The 18,721-nt window shown below is 46.0% G+C and overlaps 1 protein-coding gene across 1 annotated transcript in view; it reads right to left on the reverse strand.

Moving 5' to 3' along the window:
* The window catches only part of BRINP1 (BMP/retinoic acid inducible neural specific 1), a 200,040-nt gene extending 184,981 nt beyond the window's left edge, over positions 1 to 15,059 (reverse strand). The window contains exon 1 of the mRNA XM_006061423.4: positions 14,649 to 15,059. The gene's annotated coding sequence lies outside the window, so the exon portion shown is untranslated. The remainder of the gene's footprint in view (positions 1 to 14,648) is intronic.
* Between the last annotated feature and the right edge of the window lie 3,662 nt (positions 15,060 to 18,721).

The raw sequence follows: 18,721 nt of genomic DNA on the forward strand, positions 1-18,721 counted from the left end.
TGATGCTTTTGAACTGTGGTGTTGGAGAAGACTCTTGAGAGTCCCTGGGACTGCAAGGAGATCCAACCAGTCCATTCTGAAGGAGATCAGCCCTGGGATTTCTTTGGAAGAAATGATGCTAAAGCTGAAACTCCAGTACTTTGGCCACCTCATGAGAAGAGTTGACTCATTGGAAAAGACTCTGATGCTGGGAGGGATTGGGGACAGGAGGAGAAGGGGACGACAGAGGATGAGATGGCTGGATGGCATCACTGACTCGATGGACATGAGTCTGAGTGAACTCCTGGAGTTGGTGATGGACAGGGAGGCCTGGCGTGCTGCAATTCATGGGGTCACAAAGAGTCAGACATGACTGAGCAACTGAACTGAACTGAACTGAAGCCTAGAAGGAGATTTCTATTGGTCATTTAAACAATTTTGATAACCTACTACCCGACCTCTAGACTCCCCTCTCCCCTTCCCCCACTCCCCTCTCTGCCTTTCTTAACTGCAGATCTGATCAAGCCCATTCCATCTCCCACTCTCCACTTGGAAGGCCCTTCCTCCATCCAGCCACCCCTCATGGCTCACACAGACAGATCTCCTCTCTTCTCCCTAACATGCTGTGATGCTCCAATTTCAGTACCAGCTTCTCTGTATGACCTCATGATGCACATCTGTCTCATTATCAGACCAGCAGAGCCTCAGATCAGAAAGACGTCCTATCCACTGGAGACTGTCCAGACGGTGGAACACAGTAATTCCACAAAGAAAAGTAAGGGGTAAGATGGAATAAACTGAAAGACGGATAGATGAGGGGAATGAGGAGGCAAAGACAAACAGTGGGAGAGCAGAATGGCAAAGCAGAAGGAAGGAAGAGAGGGGAATGAAGGTGAAATTTATTTCAAATCTGGGAAACTTCCCTTCTTACTCACCTTTGATTATTTTCTTAATATGATAATCATGTCTGAAATAATATGGACCATCAGAATTGCTTATATAAAAATTTTCCATACTCACTATATTCTTATTTTTTATGGGAGACAGATTTGCATAGTGTAGAGTTTCCCAAAGTAAGCCACATAGAAAATTAAGTGCTAGTCGCTCAGTCATGTCCAACTCTTTGCAATCCCATGGCCTATAGCCTGCCAGGCTTCTCTGTCCATGGGATTCTCCAGACAAGAATACTGGGAGTGAGGTGCCATTGCCTTCCCCAGGGGAACTTTTTGACCCAGGGATGGAACTTGGATCTCCTGCCTTTCAGGCAGGTTCTTTACCATTTGTTACACCAAGGAAGCCCCATATAAAACATTAAGAACTAAATAAAAATAAATAAAAATCTCTATGACAGGACTTTGTCAGAGCCTTGAATGTGCTTATACATACCAAGAAGAGGGTAAATCATTGAAGCAATTTCCAAATTTCCTTGACCACACAAAGACATTTTCTCAGAGTTACAGAATAGCATGTGCACCTTGGAAAATGAAAGTGTTATGTTGGTAGAATAATTGTGGAGTCAAGAGTCAATAATTGTGGAGCCAATACTCTGGGAGTCAAGAGTTGGGGGTTTTAGGTTTAACACCCTTACCTCTTTATTAAAGATCAAGGCCTTTGCCATGACATTCCCCCGCCAGAGCCTTCACAGTTTTATCTCAAAGAAATGAGGAGGGTCAGGTGTGGTGGAGCCTAAGGTCCCTTCTAGCTCAGTTCTAACATTCTATGGTTCTGTGATGAAAACAGACACAAGATTGCGGGCGTGGCTTTGTGCCAACCACTTCCTCTATGTGGAATTTCCCCTTTCCATTTCCATGAAGTCTGATCCTTCCCTCCAATGCCACTGCCTGTCCCAACTCTGAGGGCAGGAGGATGAGATGGTTAGATGGCATCACTGACTCAATGGACAGGAGTTTGAGCAAACTCCAGGAGCTGGTGAAGGACAGGGAAGCTTGGCATGCTGCAGTTCATGGGGTCACAAAAGTCGTACACGACTAAGTGACTAAACCACAACACCACCAACCCTCTCCTGGGCTACTTGGACTGGCACGCTTTCACTCCTCAGGCTTCCTATGGAGTGTTTCATTGCCAGAAGAGGCTGCCTCGAATATAGCTCATGTATACCTTTGTGAATTCATTCAATCTTTGAGGGCAATTATATTGGGGTTACAAAGGTGGCAAAGACACAGTCTTCTATATGCCTTCTCTTCCCACTTAGCCTTTGGGGATATGTCAGAGCCATACATATCCTCCAAAAGAGCTCAAGACAATGACTTAATTGAGGACAAAATCTATCATTTTTAAATCCCCTTTAGAGACTGTTTAATGTTTAAACCAATGATTTCAAGTCATTCTTTTAAAGCCTTGGAACCCTTTACTCAACTCTTAAACAAGAGTAATAAAGCCAAGCAGATACGGTAGATCTCTCTAGGTGGACAGCAAGGTGACGATGGACTCAGTTTGTTTCCAAGGGCATGATAGCTACTTTAGTGTATACTGCATTGCATAAGTTACTTACCAAATATTTGGTTTTTATAACTACAATTGCTCAGGCCAAGGTCAAGGAATAAAAAAAGACTGAGTCCATTTAAATTTGGTTTAGGACAAATGACTTAGAAATTTAGCAAACTCTGCATTAAAGCACAGGTCTCTGCCTTGGGTTTTTTTTCTAGCAAGAACTGTTCACTGGTCCACCACATCCTACTATTAAAACACTCATTAGCCAAGTAACACACATTCATTAAAGAAATATTAGGCGCTACAGGTACGCATAAAGGAGAGACTGAAATTCACTCATAGCCTATCACCCAAGATAATCACTCAAATATTAGGGATTTTTTTAAAAATAGCATGCTATACACAATATTCTGTACCTTATGCTTTTTTTTTAACTTAGGTTACCAAAAAATTTATCCATATCAATAAAAGTCATCATGAGTGCCACTGATCCAGCACGTACAGTATGCCAAGCATGTTGCTAAGTGCTTTATGCACGTGACATTCATTCTCATAGCCAAACATCAGGGAGGTACCACCGCTGGCCCCGTTTCACAGGTTCCCTCTTTTCACCCCACCTCCTAACGTATCAGTGTGCTTCCCTGCTAGCATTGTGAATGACTCTAGATGTTCCATGGTATGCTTTGTTTTGCTGTTTCTTTTTTTTTCCCCGAACACTCTAATAGAGTTCCTATTTTTCACACAAATAATTAATTACTTCTTAGAATGGGAAATTTCTTAAAATGAAAGGATTTGCATCTTATTTTAAAAAAACAGGGACAGAGACAATGATGGTGGTAGAGATGGGAAGAGGGATCTGCCCCTGTCCCAAGGCACCCCTCTTCTTCCCTCCCTCCTCCTGGTCACCTCACCGCAGCCCCAGCTGGTCTCCTCACTGTTCCCGGAACACAGGCTGACCTCAGGGACTTGATTCTAGCTGGAATGCTCTTCGCAGATGTCTGCAGGGCTCTCCCCTGACTTTCTACAGACCTCTGCCGGATCCCAACATCTCACTGAGAACTGCCACTGCCCATCTGCCAAATCAGCCCGCCCTCTCCCATCACACTACGCTCCGCCTCCACCTGACACACTATAAGTTTGCTTGTTTATTTATTTCTCTTTTCCCGCACGAGAATGTCAGCTCCAAGAAGGTAGGGCTGAGTCGATTTTGCTCACTGCTACATTTACAGCTCCTAGAACAATGTCTTACACAGAACAAGTGCTCGATAAACAATGCCTGTTTGTTTCTTAAATGAAAGAATGAAAGTTGCATTTCATAAAAGGTTGTATTCAATAAAGATTTCTGCCAATGCCCCAGGAGAGTGTCTTTTTCCCTTCGTTCTTGCCAAGACTGGATGCTGGCATTAAAAAAAACACATTTTGAGGATGTTGTGTGGCATCACATTGCTATGTTCATTTATTTGATTACTAGGGAACCTGAATATTTTGTTTTTGTGTAGGTTTATGGACCAGCCTCATCTCATTTGTATCACTGCTTTTTTTTCCCCTCTTTTTAATTAATTTTTATTGGAGTATAGCTGCTTTGCAGTGCTGTACTAGTTTGTATTGTACAGCAAAATGAATCAGCTCTCTGTGTACACAGGTCCCCTCCTTTCTGGATTCCCTTCCAGTTTTGGTTGCCACAGGGTGCTAAGGAGGGCCCCCTGAGCCACACAGCAGGTCCTCATCAGTCGTCTATTTTATACACAGTGTCAATAGTGTGTATACATCAATCCCAATCTCCCAGTTTGTTCCACCCCCTCTTTCTCCCCAACCCAATCTCCCCATCTCATTTTCAGCTGGAAGACCCTTTCCCCGATCACATTCTGACAATAGATGATCTTATGACCATATCTGGGCTCATGTTTCATTAATAGAGAGAACTCTGCCTTGGAAATTTCCCTCTATATTTATCACTTTTCTCCTTTCTACCTGTTCTCAACTACATTCAATACTCCTTTAAACACTCATGTGTATGCGTGTGTGTGTGTGAAAAGAGAGATTATATTTAGATATCTGTCTGTATATACAGAGAGAATACACACATATACATATTCTCTCTCTCTCTCTCTCTATATATATATATATATATATATAAAACATAATATATATTCTATCTATGGCTTTTCTCTTGCAACATCTGCCCATCACAATTCATGCCACCTCCACCCGTCTATTTCCTGAGCTACTTTTAAACCTGCTACTGTTACCAGAAGTGGCTTCGGCAATTCTGTTCTCAAGAAAAGTAAGACCGTGGTTTTTGGCCAGAGTTCAGAGTGAGAAAGGAGCTTATTCTATGACCACTGGTCCTAGTCTCAACAACACAGGAACTTCGGCAACTGAGGGTCCAAATAAACGTGCTGAGCTGAGGTTTCCTGCTGAGGCACTGTGAAGTTAAATTTCTATTTCAAGCAGCTATGTAGTTGGCAGCCAGAAAGCACTGGAAGAGTGGAAGATACTCATGATGCCAACAGATAAAGACGGAGAGAAAGCAAAATGCAGGTTATTAGGGAGATTTAAGAAGTGTCCCTCCAGTGGCACCATTTATAACATCTCCTGGAACACGTAAGATAGATGCCGTTCTCATTTAGGCACATACAAGACTGGGATTAAGGGCAGAGCTGATGTGACGGAAGGCTTAAACATTTGAAACAATGTACCTGGACTAAAACAATAGAGAGCAAACAGCAAGAATCCACCTTGATTTGGGGAAGCCATCAAGCTGCTAAGGACTGGACCATGCCTTAGTGGGTGTGCGGAGGGAGGGGAGTTCAGTGGAAGGACGTTATGTTTGGTGCTTGATATGGGTTTGAGATGTCATGCTATTACTAACTGCATATCTTGGAGCAAATCTTTTCACCTCTGAGCCATGAGGTCCTCATCTGGAAAATGGGGAGAATAATTCCAACTTCAGAAAGTGACTGTGAAGCCTGAATAAGATGAAACATGGTAAGATATGCAAGCAGTTGTTAAGAAACATGATAAAGACAAGACAGAGGAAAGTCGTTGTGAGGAGGAGAAGGATAAACAAGGTTCACAGGAGCACATGCAGCCTGCTGTCAATCAGCTGCTTGCCCATAGACATCTGCTGAATACCCAGACCTTACCAAAAGTGAAAGATTAGAGCATCAAACCAAGAGTTACAGTGACGCAGGCCGCAGGGGACGAGGTACCACAACCAATTCAGATTCAGTTTGATTCTAAAGAGGAAAAAATGTATATGTAAAAAAAATGAGAAAGTTGACCCAGACCGTATTGAAGATGACTTTTCAGCCCTAAGGCCGAAAAGCCCTGATGACTTTTTGATGATTGTACAGCTATTAACAGATCTGGTTTCAGACACACGGTGACAGAAAGAATTTAAAAATCTGCTTCAATCACTTTGAATCTTTGGCCTTTTCCCACTCTCTTCATCTCTCCCCTACCTGCTGGTATCACATTGCCACATTAGGGCACAGGATTGGCAAAGACGATTGAGAAAGCTCGTTTGCAAGGTCATGCCTCGAACCCAGGGATAATCTCTTTCCTACAGAACATTTCCAGTTGGGGAACAAACCTGGGGCATGGGCAATACCTCGTCTAGTGCCACAGGGTATAGTAATGATAATAAAGACAACAGTCATAATAGTTAACATTTATATAATGGTGATAGTCTGTCAGGCATTGTTCAAAGCACCTACCGCATAAACTCATGAAGACCCCGCAATGTCTCTATGAAGACTGACTACTGCTACCCGCATTTTACAGATGAGGAGACTGGCATAGAAAATCAGGTAATCTGGCCAAGGTCACAGGGATAGCCAGTTGCAGAGGTGGCACAAAGTCCGGCGACCAAGCTTCCAGCCACTGCACTTTCCAGCAGGGCAGAAATAGTACAAATTCTCCACGCGACTGGCTCCGTGCGCGGCCTCGACTGAGCAGCACCGCTGCACCGAGCACCGAATGGGCAGTGATACCGCTCATGCATGAGCTTGCTGAGAACATGCGACAGGACGTCTACATTGAGTGCCCGTTCCCGCACAAGGAACTGGTGGTGTGCTTGGCACACACACTCTTCCACTTCAACACTGGCTTTCTCACTGTGACATTTCAGCCATCTCTGAACACTGTGGGTGAAGACCCTTCCAGATCTCCTCCAGTTCCATCCTAGGCTCTGCCTAAATGCATAATTCCCACCATCAGAAATGAAAGGAGAGGGCAGGTAGAATTCCGGCTGATCTAGAAATATTTTCAGGGATCATTTGTAAGGCTTCACTGGACTCTGAATGATGCTGTCCTGCTGATATGCATTCAGAATAAAATTCTTGATGACCCCTCTCATCCACACCACCCTTCCCACCTAGCCTCATCTACCCCTGGCAATGGCATATGATGAGGCCCACTGACATCTCAAAGAGTCATGCTTCCAAAATTTGTTCCAGCACAAAAACCATATTACCAGCCTCTGCCGTGTAACGTACATTTCCATCTTTCTCTGAATTCCCAATACACCGAAGTGCTGATTTTCTTTTTTTTTTTAATGATTCCTCTGTTTTGTGTAGATGTTTTTATAGCATCAGCTAAGGCTTCGTGTGGGTCCTTCCCCTACCATGCGCCTGTAAATTCAGAACCCATGAAATTCTGTGAGAAGTTCAGCTTATCAACCACTGTGTAACCCAACATTCTTAAGGTAGAGTCTCTGTCACAGTGCTCAGACGCTCTTCCAGACTGATCTTGGGGTTTCCGGAATCTCTAGGGATCCCACGGCCCACGAGAAATTCACATGTATAAAAACTGACCACTCAGAAGCAGGAGCTCTCTAAAGAGCAATCGTATCCTAAATGGCTGCCCTCCCTCCATCTGAATCAGCTTGTAGTCTGTAACTCGGCCGCTCCACAATACCCCCTGGATCCATTATTTCTCAGAGAGGTTCCCACTGGCTCATTCGCAGGACTCTGAAAGGCTAGATAAATTATATCTCAGAAACCCCTGCGGGCCAGTATTGGGTTAACCCTTACAAAGGGTTCTAGCTGTTCAGATGGGCCATTTACTGGGAGCCCCGCTGATCCGACCTTTGCAGTTTGCACAAAAACGACTGCATCTTGCTTTTGTTAATTGCCTTATGCATCTACCACCTCACCCTTGGGGGGCATACAGTCTCTTTGCTGTTCCCAAGATGGCCTGACATTGTTGTATATAGCTCTGCACCCCGTGAGAAAATCTCCACAAACTGAGAACAAGATTTGTTCAGAACGATGCCTTCCGTGTCCGCCACAGGCCTTCCTTCCTACGGGTGCCCGCCTATGGGCAGCAGACAGGCCGGGCGGTTTCCCACCCTTGACTTTCCCACACCCTGTCTTTTCCAGTGTGTTCTCCTTCAGGCCAGCTCAATCTCCAAAATATAGTTCCTTTGAGAAATGAAGATCCCCTTCACCCTCACATGCAAAAAGAAATTAATTTCACTTTTCCCTCAGCCTCATTATCTTCTTAATTGTCTTCTCTGCCCCCTCAGTAGCAAGGACTGTCTATGGATTTCTAGGCAGCCTTTCTAGGCTACCATGTTCCAAGAGGACAGCTGGTTTCATGCTACCACTTAATCACTCTGATATTAAGCGTTACAAGAAAGGCAGAGCTTTCCCACTCAGCAACCCTATGTTGAGTTACAATCTGTGCCCTGAGTCATGACTTCTTTTTGATTTGCTTTTGAGAAGACATCTGTACCTTATGATGAAGCGTGACTATCATGTGTGGGTCTCTCTCTCTGCTTTTGCAAGAATTTCGTCATGCACCATTTCCATAAAGCTGAGCAAATCCCTTCTGTAAAGCAGGCCACTCTATGGTCCTTCTCAGTTTGCAGAAGGCAAGGTCAGAGAAGGGCAGATGCATTCTTAAGGTAGTCCAGATACATGGTGGTAGGAGCTAGGACTAGAATCAGGTACCCTGAGTCCCTGTGGTCTTAGTATATGAGACTTGGAGTTAATGAAGACATAAAACGAAAAGATATTGTCTCTGATCTCTGACACCTTATAGTCACAGCCTCCTTCCTCCCACTATCACCACCTCTGTGTCTTCCTTGAATCTTCCCTTTCCACAAAGTCTCCCAGAACTTCTGAAATGACAATGATCAGTCCCCCATGAAAGACAATCATTTATGGATTTGCAAATCTCATCTAATCCTGGCAGATTTCATCACCATACCCGCTAAGCCATTTTGTTCAAGGCCTTTCCCAGACAAGAGATGCAATAAATATTTGCTGATCCTAACTGATTCTAGCTTTCATTCTTTTTCATCAGACTTCATTTCAATTACCTTCTCCCCAGGTATCCATCCCCCTCCTCCTTTTCTAGCCATTTTTCCCTCTTCAGGTCCTCCCCTCCTCCCTTTAGATTTGCGAATTTCCAGAGTTCACAGCACTCAGAGCAGGACTAGGAATTAAGATTAGAAGCATTCACTGAAATGACTGATTAAAAATGGACACGATGAAAACCCAGAGAGAATACGTAACGATGAGCTCTGTCAATCTCCAAACTCTCCTCAGCGCAGTCCTCAGACTACTTACTTCCTAGGCAGGGAGATTTCAAAGGGGAGATGTCTACATTTCTCGCCGCTCACCCTGTATGAGGCCTTTGTGATCTGGCCTCTCCCTACCTTATTCTCATCTTATGATGCTCTCTTTCTCAGGCAAAAGCTTCAGTCCCACCATCCCGTAGGCTGACCCCGCCTAGTGACACCATCACTGTTCTCTTCCTTTGATAGAATTTCCCCTCTTAATCATGTGGTTGGGTGGGTCCTTTCCATTTAAATCTCAGTTCTAATATCACCCTCTCCAAAGGTTCTTTTCCTGATGACCCTAAAGTTCTGTGACCTATATTTCTTTCTAGCGTATTAGCCCCAATTTTTACTTGCATGATATTTACTATTATATTTATATTCTGCTATATATTCTGCTATTATATTCTACTATATATTTATATTCTGCTTGCCTATGTATTTACTCATCTGTTAGCAATCTCTCCCCACTAGATCATCAGCTCCATGAGAAGAGGACCATGCTGATGCTACATTTCTTACGTCTAGATCTGCGCTATTCAATACAGTAGCCACTATCCACATACAACAGTTTAGATTTTAAAAACGAATAAAACTCAAGTAAGATTAAAAACCCATTTATCAGTTACACTACCCATGTTTCAAGTGCTCAGCAGTCCCTTGTGGTTATGGGCCACCATACTGGCCAGCATGGAAAGCCTATCCAGCATCACAGAAAGTTCTGTGGCAGCACGGGTCTACAGCAAGGCTTGAAAAATAGTAGGCAGCCGATAAATACTAGCCAAATCAGTACGTGAATGAACGTTCCTTTTAATCCTCACTCAATTTCCCCTCTCCTTTTTGTGGCTTACCCTGTAAGTAGGATAAACTAGACAATGTCTAGGACAACATCCAGCTTGGTGCAAGGCCTGAATGGATATTACAGGAGACAGGGCTGTGAAAACAAGCCCATCCAGTCTGAAAGGGAATACTTGCAGTTATAAGACTGGAAGAGAATTACACTTGTATTGCATGGTTTTAGAGACCCATGGACAGAAGACAGATCTAGTGTCAAGGTGAGGAAACAATTCAACAAAGCTCTCCCTGGACAACATAGGCTGGTTTGTGTGACAAAGTCGCTATTGCTCAAAGTACTAGAAATGAGGCTGAGTGGCCACGTGCTATGGTTATTACAAAACGGATTCTTAATTTTGAATAATGAGAATGATTTGGTTACAGTGAAATCTTAAAACACTGAGATTCCTTGATGAATACATCATGAAACATCAATTTCAAAGAGTTAATGATATGCCCCCCAACTCTTCCTGGCATCTAGTGAACAACCCAACCCTGTTAGCCGTCCACGATGGCCACCATTAACTCAGCGGTACACTGGGAAAGGCAGAGATACCGAAGCAAGGCGGTCTTAGACTCAAAGTCTAGCTCTGTCGGTTATGTGGAGGGCCCGCTCCATCCTTTCACTTCCCTCTTCTGTAAAAAAGGGGCTGTATCTGTCTCATTGGGTGAGCAGGAAGATTAAATAAGGACAAAACTAAAGACCCTGGAACACGGCAGGGAAATCTTCATTTCTAAGAAGGACAGAAGTTTACCGGCCTGTGTATCGTTATTGGTATCCCTACATCGTTGGCAAAAGGGGTGTAGTGTTGAAGCCATTATTGCATTGCTTTGAGTGAATATGAAACAATTATCGGAAAGAGAGAGAGAGAAATTACAGCTGCTGATGAGTCTGGGCTTCAGATGTAACAGCAAACGTTTCTAGAACAACTACCCTGTGTCAGTTCCTGGGGACAAAAGGTGCTCCTGAGATCTTTGACCGTCCTGAAGAGGGCAAGCAAGATGCAGGCCCAAAGAGCTAGGAGACAGGGTGAGGAAAGACGCAAGCTAAAACAGAGTGTCAGACAAAATTATATGCAAGGACAGGGTAGAAAGAGATTAACTGCAAAATAAGCTGTGGGGAAGACTTCCTGGAAAAGTCATTTGAGCTGCATGTTGAAATACAGGTAGGATTTTTAAAAATGTGAGGCTGACGTTGTGAGATGGAGGAAAGACAGAGGTATTCCTTGCAGAAGGGGTTTAAATGGAGAACAATTAGGGGAATTATTTGGAGAATGACATTTGAAGACCTGTCCTCTTCACATGACCCCCGTCTTGTCTATCGTATGAGTACCTGGAGTTTAGTGGACAATTTGTTCATCTTTAGATTGTAGCAGGGGGGAGGCAAAGAGGGAAGAAGAGCAGATGTGTCTAACCCTGGTGGCCTGTTCAGGCCATAGGTACTGGTGATCTCATCCAGGGAACTGGGAGGGGGATAAGCGAGAGGATGCAAATCGGAAACTGCCTCTTCCCACAACCGAAGGCCCCTTGGGCACAGATCTTTCCAGAGAAATAGAGGACTTTCCAGTAAAAAGCATAAACTCTTGTAAGCATTAAGAGGAGATGTCTTATTTGGAGTGGCCAGGGGAGAGTGTTTCTAGGGTCCCTGCCTGTACAATTTCAAATATATTCGCTGCAGCCTGAGCTGGGCTGTCTAAACTCAACAGGGGCCCAACAGCTGATTTGGAATCTCTGAGCTGTTTCTTCTTGGTTGAAATGGAGTCACAGCTCCCCCTTCTGGGAGCTAAAGTGCCATCCAGCCCCAGAAAAGCCTGTGTGGAAAGGCTCTACTGCAGATGGGCCTGAAACTCCTGTTTTCTCCCTCCATGCTCACCTGCACCCTGAAACCAAGCACCAAGAAGTCCAGGAGCTCACTTTTGCTTGGGCCTGATTCTGACTTCTTAAGAGCACATCTTTCATAGGACTTTACACTTCCCCTTCCCTGGGACTATAAGTCCCAGTCTTTGTGTGGGTGATGCTTTCACATAGGGGAATGCAATTTGGTGTGGAGGTTGCAATTCTCTTCTGGGAAATATAGCAAGTAGAAAGGATTTCTGAATCTGCACATGTCCAGGTGACTGCATCTATGTGTGTGTGCTTGTGTATGCTCCTATGACGGCAATACATATGACTGTAGAGAGGTAAGTCTCATTAACGTAAAGAAATGAATTTGCCTGAAGTATTTGCATCACTAGATGGGTGGACACTTGACTTTCTGGAAAGCAAAACATTTCTTAATAAAGAGCTCAGGTACAGTCCAGATGCTCTGCTGGCTTCTGTCTACTAGGCATGGTCAGTATGGGTCTCTGGCTGTCCGTAATTCTCTGAAGGCACTGGAGAAAGAATGTATGTTCTCTGAATGTGTGTGTGTGTGTGTGTGTGTGTGTCTGTCTGTCTGTCTGTCTAATAGGGACTGTGATTAAAGCATTGGACCTTTTCTCTCCAGGTCATGTTTCCAGATGGAGCAGCTCTGAAATGCATCTCTGAAAGGAGAAGTTTGATGAGGGAAGACAAGTGATTATCTTGGATGGGAGCATGGTGGCAGGGTAGGGGTGGAGAGCGATATGAGAAGAAAGGACATGGATCTGGGTGTCACGCACCACAGGTTTTAGACCTGGGCATCCCACCAACTCATTGGAGAAGGTTGGGGAGTTCTCACGTCCTCTCTAGCTACAGACTCCTGCTGTCTGCTCTTTAATATTCTTTCCAGCTTTGACTGTCTATGTATTTTAAAAAAATAAGATGAGAGCAATTCCTAACATGGGGTCTCCTCTTTTGCCTTCACACACCCCAAGCAAAGTGAACCAGGGATCTCTGCTCTGACGCAAGTTTCCCAAAGCAGATTCCTTGTGGCCGTGTGAAGGCTTCTGCCTGAAACATCAGCCTCTGACCAGAGAGCAATGTGTCTGCATGTGCCTGCAGGTAGCACCGCCCCCCACCCGCCAGGGCAGGTTCCTGCAAACACGTTAGCTTTTATCTCTCCCCAGAAGAGAAATAAATACATGTAAGTATTTAAGACAAGTATATTTTTATGTTTCCCCCTAGAAGGCCTATTCAGGGGCCTCTTCCTGCTGAGGCAGACAAGAGGCTGTGGCCCAGCACCTCAGCCCTTGTCCTCTGGAGCCTCACTGCCTAAGAGCTGAATGGCTGCCTCTTACCTTGGGAAACTAACAGCTGCCGGAGTCTGGAAGCCATGCTAACAGCAGTAAAACTCAGCATTTTTTGCTGAGTAGGGCAAGCCTTTAAGAGGCATCCGGGAATCAAATCAATGGCTGGCCCTGGAATCCAAGCCTAACAGGACCTGGCCAGGGAGGCCAAGGGACTTAGCAGGGCCGCCTCCTAGGAGGCAGAGGAAAGAGGAAAGAGGGACTGTCTTCCTTACTGAGATTCTTCCCACCACCCGTGTGCCCTTGGCAGTTTGCGAGGTGCACATCAGCAGCAGTTTTAAGTCAATTACCGCCACATTCCACCATGAGTTCCCCACCCACAACCAGTTCCCAAATTGTAGGTCTCCCTCAGTACTGAAACACGGACACACAGATGCGCACACACGCGTGCACACACAGACACACACTGCCTCTCTGCCTTCTCCCAGTACCCTCCTAAGCCCAGGGGAGCCATGAGGAGGCACAATATAGGAAAAGATTCTCTTGGGACTGCCCAAGCCTGGAATGGGGAAGGGAATGACGGACCTGTCTTAGGAAAGTGCCCCATCCATCTCCTACCATGTTTCCCAGAGCTGCCCCCAAATGAGATTTCCTCTGCAATTCTCTGTAGCTATGATGGATGAGCAAGTCCCTGAGGGCCCTTTCTCCTCTCCCTTGAGGGGCATCCATGCAAACTTGCCCAGATCCTCCCCAGAGCACCAAAAGCAGGAGGGGTTGTAATGCTGTTATGATTACAAACAGAGAGAGGCAGGGTAGACTCTACCCGGACTTGCCAAGCCCCAGATGAGTCCACAGATGACTTCTCTCCTTTCGTCACCCACTACCCAGTGACTCCAAATTCCCACCAGGATCCTGGAATCTGCCCAGTGTGGGACTTAAAGTGACAGCGTCTCATTGCCTCAGTTTGGCCATTTCTCTTTCATATTAAACGGTGAGTCCAAGTGCAGCAGATCCCCATCCTTTGGAGAAATCTTCCTTCAAGGGTACCAACACTGGGCTGAATAAGGTACCATCCCGGTGCCCAGAATCCTTGCCAAATCCCAAGCCCAGAGCCCCAGACGGAGTCCACAGCGGGTTTCCCGATGGCTACGTGATCCTAAAACAAGGATCCGATTCCCTGTGCGCCAGAGAGACCTAATTAAAAAGAGACAAGAGCGCACATACAAACACACACGTACAAACATGCACACACATCGTGCCTTAAGTAGGTTATAGGACCTTTCTTCACCCCTCCCCTACACACACACACACACACACGCACAAACACATACACACATCACAAACACACGCATCGAACGCAAACGACGCCGCACACGCAAACACACACTAGCACCATATCAAGTTCTCACCATGGTACACACGTCGGGAGCGCGCTGGGAACACACACGCCACTTACTGAGACCCGCATTTAACCCTCTGCGCCCCAGAATACGGAGACACCCCTCCCTCCTGGGGACCTGCGAGGACTCGCAGGCGGCGGGGCGGCCGAGGGCAGCGCGGGAGGGTGCAGGGAGGGGGAGGGGCCGGGCGGGCGGGGGCGCCCCGCATGCGGTCCCGGGCGGTCTCCAAGGGCAGCGGGGCTGCCGGCGCGGCGCCCGGCGCTGCCTTACCTGGAGTCAATGTCCGTCTTTGGCGGAGAGCTGCGGGCGGACGCTTTTTATTCGGCTCGGAGGGAACTTGGGAGAGCCCTGCGTCCAGCTCGCATACCGGGAACGGCGCGGGGACTGCAGGCGTGGGGGTACCTGGCTCCTAGCAGCCTGGCTCATACTCAGCCGTCAAGACCCCTTCGCTGGTCCCGAGGACAGGCATGAATCCCGGCTCCGGAAGGCGGTCACTACTGCCTCTGCCTCCCGGCTCCCCGGCGGTGGCTCGCTCGCTCTCTCCCTCTCTCGCCCGTTCGCTCGCCTGCGCTTGCCTCCTCCCTCCCTCCCCGCGCCAGATCAGTTCGCAGCCGTGGGGCCCGGGAGCGAGGCGGCTAGCGAATGGAGAGGGAAGTCCAAGTGCGCCGCGGTCTCCGGGCGGGGAGCAGCGGAGGCCGGGCTACGCGGGGGGAGGGACTTACCCGGCGACGGGCGAAAATGAATGGGGGAGCGGCTGCCGGGGGGCGGGCGGGGAGGAGCCAGGAGCCAGGGTTTATTCCGAGGAGTGTTTTGTGCATCTTTAGGCGGAGGAGGAGGAGCAGAGAGAGGACGGAGGAAGGGAGGCCTCCTCCTCGGAGGGAGGGGAGGCCTGGGTGGGCTGAAGCCAGAGCCCCCAGGGAGTCCCGTGGGTCCGGGGCTAGGGTGGCGCGTCTCCGAGTCTGAGCACCCGGAGGGACTGTATGTGGCGTGTATGCGCAGACCCCCGCGTCGTGATGCTCTTCAGCGTGTCTGGAGCTGTGCGCGTCGCGAGTATCCGAGTGTTTCTGGGTATGCGGGTGCTTGCGTGTCGGTGCGTAACTATCCGAGTGTGGGGTCCGTTTGTATCTAGTGCCTCTCTATGAGTACTTAAGACTGTTTGTTTTTCTGTGTGTGTAGGCACGAGCCCGTGTAACCTCCCAGAATTAAGCGATTGCTTCTCTACGTGGGCAGGACGTAGGAGTGAGACGCTGAGGAGACGCAAAGTTCTCTCCATACCACAGAGAGAGGAAAGGGGCGAGGATACGGGGGCTAAGGCATTGATACACAGAACCAAAGACTCCCCATTTAGTCTGAGATGCCGGCTGGGGCTGCTGACACGGGGGCCTCTTCCTAAAGTAGAAACGAAGGCCAGAACACAATCTGAATTCTCACACAGTGCATATTCTGTATGCTTGCTTACTTTGCTTCCTTTTTTAAAATTTAAACCAAATCAGCAGTCAGGGCTCCTGAAGTCCCTGGAAGCCGAGGCAAGGGTCGGCATCGATGAAGGTACCAGATGAAGGGGCAGGGAACAATAACGAAAAATTGATGAGAAATTTAAAGGAAACCAGATTCAGTAAAAGCGCTGGCTCTAGACAAGTCAGAATCCTACAGCTATGTGATCTTGGCCAAATCACTTACCTCTTAAGTCTTAATTCCTCATCTGTATAACAGGAAAATAGAACTACCAACTAACATGGTTGGTGTAATACTTAAATGAGTTAATATAGCTAAGAAAATTTGGACTACTCCCTGGCACATACTGAGTGCTCAAAGCATGCTACCTTTAACTACAGTTGCTATTGTTACTAATGTTTTTATTATCCAAAGGGTGATAAGAGAGAGATGTGATGACTAGACCTAAAAGATCTAGAGGCTAGTGAATTAATTAGAGGAAGAGGAGTCTTGAAACAAAATGGAAAGGACATTCTTGAGTGAGGAATTGAAAACTTGAGAAGAAAATATTTAATTGGCGAGGTGGAAAGGGAATAGAGATGAAAAGAGAGTGAGCCTGTGTCTGAGAAGTGCAGGACTGAGGAGGGAAGGAGGAGACAGAGTGACCAGTAGCCAGCTCAAAGTTCCTCCTTCCTTCGCCTCTCTGCTCCAAAGGACGGGCAGTCAGCACCACGGACAGCTCTCCAGCCACTGACCAGGGGAGGGATTTTCTGGTTCTGCCTGGTAGAAACGTCTCCCATTTTCGCTTGGACAGTTCTTGTCTTCCCTCAGCTTTTGGCTCAGGTTCAGATCCTGGGCCATGGTTCCTGAAACAGCCCTGTCTTTGATTCTGACCCCAAAGAAATACACTCACAACACACACTGCTTCTCCCATCCGTGTCAGTATGCAGCCCCAGGTCACTATCTCCTATTTCTCTTATTGCTTGCTCCTTCTTCTGTTCTCTTCTACCTCTCCTCTTCCCCCACCCCAACCCCCGGTGTCTTGCTACCCCCTCTTTCTTTCTTTCTTTTTTTTTTTTTTTCTTCTCTTTCTTTCTGCTTCTCCATGATCTCCCAGCTCAAATATCCCACCTTAAGTCATATTAGGCTACAGCAGCCCTGCTGGGAATGCAGTTCTGAAATCAGGCTGAAACACCTAGTTAGGGAGCTTCAGAGAAGGACCTTCCGAGAAGGACCAAGGTACCGACTAATTCCTTTTAATTTTTCTGTCTTAATCAAACTCCCAAGATGGGCTGTGGTCCAGATGACTTAGGAAAAGGGGACCTAACACCATGGAACATTTTCCTATCATCCTCTCCTGTACCAAGCACAGTCAATATTTCCCTCAGGAAACATAGAACCCTTCCAAATTCCATTTACTGTTATAGAGAAAGAGAAAATGGAGAAAGAAAAGTTCTGAACTTTTCCTGTGCATCAGGCATTTAATTTGGGGCATCTCTATATTATCTTTCACAATTTAAAAAAGGTTTTGGGGTATGAAATAGGTAACAGTATGCCGAGGTACAGGTAGTAGATGATGGAGTCAGGAATTCCACACCCAAATTGACTCTAAAATCTTCACTGTGTCATCTGGGAATGATAGGGAAGCTTGAGGGTGATTGAAAGAGCTTAGAATTTAATGGGGTCACCTCATCCAACTCTAAATATCAACTTAAATGTCTGAGACCATGGCATCCTCTGGGCCAATGGAGTATTTATCAGCTCTTGTACCTAGAAGAAGAGATGAAGGCTTTGCATGGACATATTTAAGACTCACTCAAGCCTCATGGTTTCTGAGTTTTGAATAAAACTTCAACCTTTCTAGGTCTTAGTTCATTTCCATTTGGCTCTGTTTAGCAGCTTTGTTTCTATGAAGAAAGGCTAAAGGGGGGCATTTTTAAAAGTCTCCAAAGACTCTTTGGTCATCAGAAAAGTTCTCAGTGCAAAGCATTCCTAATGACTTACGGAGGAAGCAGTCGGAACCATATGGATAACATTTCTGCAGAAATACACACGGGTGGGAAAAGGTTTAGAGGCCAAAAATATATTTCTTTTTTTTCTTCTTTGCCAAAGAAAGAACATTTAAGGCAGCTTGAGATATGTGAGAAATGTCTTGTTCTTTCTTTGGGGTGGGTGTTGGTGAGCAGCTGTTTGCTATTTCCACTGAATTTACCAAGGGCTTGTATGATGAGGGAGGTGCCAAAGGATTAGGATAGACTCAAGAAAGAACTTCCTGCCTGTAGATCCTGGGTGATACTAGAATGGGACCTTTCCCCAAGGACATTTAATGAGACGGTTGGATGGTACCTTTTTAGTCTTCAAAACATGATAGTTTAATAAGCATTGGATTATATTTTTAGAGTCGTGGACCCCTTTGGGAACCTCACAATTTCTATGGATCCTCTCTCTTGTGAAAAATATATATATTTTAAGTACCTACAAAATTTTGCATGGAATTTTATAGAATCCCTCTCTGCCAGTCTCATTCATGATGGTCTACACCTGGACTCTGGCTTCAGGACATATAGAGTAGATGACTTTTATGGTCTCCAGACTGACCTTATTATATTTTATAGATTGCTTCATTTATATATGAACTTAAAACATTGGAAAACAGAAGTCAACAAGAAAAACAAAAAACTGGTCAAACTGACCCTCCCCCCTACAAATAGACAAGAAATACAGATAAATGTTCAGGGCTAAACTGAAAGTTTTACTTTCTCCTCCTTAAATAAAGATAAGAGTTGGGCCTATTTGTGAAGAAATTAAAGGATGCTTTATCCTTGGAAGAAAAACTATGACAAACCTAGACAACATGTTAAAAAGGAGAGATGTCACTTTGCCAATGAAAGTCGATATAGTCAAAGCTA

The sequence above is a fragment of the Bubalus bubalis genome, chromosome 3 (genome assembly GCF_019923935.1).
Source record: "Bubalus bubalis isolate 160015118507 breed Murrah chromosome 3, NDDB_SH_1, whole genome shotgun sequence".
Classification (NCBI taxonomy): Eukaryota; Metazoa; Chordata; class Mammalia; order Artiodactyla; family Bovidae; genus Bubalus; species Bubalus bubalis.